This window comes from Orycteropus afer, unplaced genomic scaffold (assembly GCF_000298275.1).
Source record: "Orycteropus afer afer isolate SDZICR_OR568_19922 unplaced genomic scaffold, OryAfe1.0 scaffold00965, whole genome shotgun sequence".
Classification (NCBI taxonomy): Eukaryota; Metazoa; Chordata; class Mammalia; order Tubulidentata; family Orycteropodidae; genus Orycteropus; species Orycteropus afer.
The window spans coordinates 52,049-54,445 of NW_006922552.1; positions in this window are offsets into that span (position 1 = coordinate 52,049).

Consider the following 2,397-nt stretch of genomic DNA (forward strand, 5'->3'; position numbering starts at 1 on the left):
CAAAGAAAAATAATAAACCTTCACATCAAAATAAAAAAGAAGACCAGCACAAATATTTAGCAAATACTAAAACAATAGCAACAAGGGAAGTGATAACATGATTCATAAACAAAACGAGCTCAGCCTAGAAAATTATATGGAACAAAAAAATCAACACCACGAAAAAGCACATAACAAAAATGACATCAACAAATTCATATTTGCTGATAATTACATATCTGGCAAGGGACTTATCTCTAAGATTGATGGAAAACTCTAAAGCCTCAACACCAAAGGAATTAACAATCTAATTGAAAAATGAGCAGAAGACAAGAATAGACACTTCACCAAGGAGGATATTCAGGTGGTCAACTAATACATGAAAAGATGCTCACAATCACTGGCCATCAGAGAGATGTAAATCAAAACAACAATGAGATACACTGTCTCTGATGGCAGGGTTCAATGTGACAGAAAATAACAAATGCTGGTGGGGATGTGGAGAGATTGGGACTCTCATACACTGCTTGTGAGACTGAAGTGACACAACCACTGTGGAAAGCAATATGGCAATTCCTTAGAAAGTTGAAATTGGAGATATCATTTGACCCAACAATCCCATTACTAGGTATATATCCTAGAGAGGTGAGAGCCAGGATAGGAACAGATACATGCACGTTCATGTTCATCCCAGCACTATTTACAATAGCACAAAGATGGAAACAACCTACATGCCCACCAGTGGAAGAGTGGATGACCAAACTATGGTACATATACATACTGGAATGCTATGCAGCACTAAAGAATAATGTAGAGTCTGCTTAACACTGCACAATATGGATGAACTTAGAGGACATTATGCTGGGTGAAATAACTAAATCACAGAAGGACAAATATAGTATTAGTTTGCTGTTGTTGAGGGTCAAGGGAAGGTTTATATATGGAAGGAAACTTTCTTTGTTGGTTGCCAGGGGTGGGAGGGGAGGGAACACCTCAAAAAAAAAAAAATGCATTGACCCATGTCACTTTAGTTTTGTGTATTTTACTGTACATAAATTATATTTCAAAAAAATGCATTAAAAAGAGAGAGAGAGGAGTAATGATACTTGCCTCACCTGGCTCCCTGGGGCTTGGGAAAGTTAACAATGAAAAAAAATAAGGTAGGAAAGAGCTTTGACAAAAACAAGACAGTACTCCACAAATGTGATGGCTGAGTGCTATGGTGATGTCCCAGCTAGCCATTATGTCCTCAGTAGCAACTGCAGGGACAAAATGAGGCATCCTTTCATTTTCAAAGCTGGAGGATTTAAAAAGGGAGTAATGAGATGAGCCTATCATTGAGAGGTCCCCCCCATGACTGTTCTCTCCAAAGAGTGTATCTACTTGAGGTAAATGTTCAACTCATATGCCTGTCTTTTGTTTGGCTGGAAACCACAGGTGGAAGGTTGGGCAATCTACTTCCATAGTGATATTGCCTCAGAAACCCAAGGAGGGGTCACTATGAGTCGGGTCTGACTCGACGGCACATAACAACAACAATAACAAATATATATGTGTGTGTGTGTGTGTGTGTGTGTATAAAATCTATCTCTATGTATCTATCTAATGTGTCCACTCCTGTTCTTCACCTCTCTCCATGGTAGTATCACTATGGAAGTAGATTGCCCAACCTTCCTTCCAAGGAGTGGCTGGTGGGTTTGAACCACCAGCCTTCTGGTTAGCAGTCAAGTGCCTTAGCCACTGTGCTACCAGAGCTCCCATATAGATAGATAGATAGATAGATAGATAGATAGATAGATTGATTAATTGACACAGTCGCTGCACTGGCTGTAACTGCACTGGCTGTAACGATGGGCTCGGATATATCAAGGATTGTGGGGCTGGCAGGGCAGTGTTTTGTTCTGTTGTACATAGGGTTGCTATGAGTCAGAGCCGACTCGACAGCACCTAACATCAACATACACACATACACACACACACACAGAGCCAAGATTCCAGCCTCTTGGGGGACTAAACAGTCAGCCTAAGCAAGGATTGCACTCCCACTTCTGTTGTTTAATTCTGAGACACTAAGTGCACAAGCCATTGAAGTTTTTGCGGCATTAGAAGTTAGAATCCTCAATTTCCATTCAGTTTTAGTTTTATAACCAGCCCTGGACAAAATGATCTTGGGTTCTAGTTTTGTCTCTGCCACTAATTACTCTGTGGCTGCAGGCATATAACATTCTGTTTCTGAGCTCTTTTCACCTGTAAAATGCAAGATGAACTGTTGTTGTTATGTGCCATTGAGTCAGACCCGACTCATAGCGACCTCTCCTTGGGTTTCTGAGGCAGTATCACTATGGAAGTAGATTGCCCCATCTTCCTTCCGAGGAGTGGCTGGTGAACTAGATGCCTTATATTATATTTCCAGAGCCC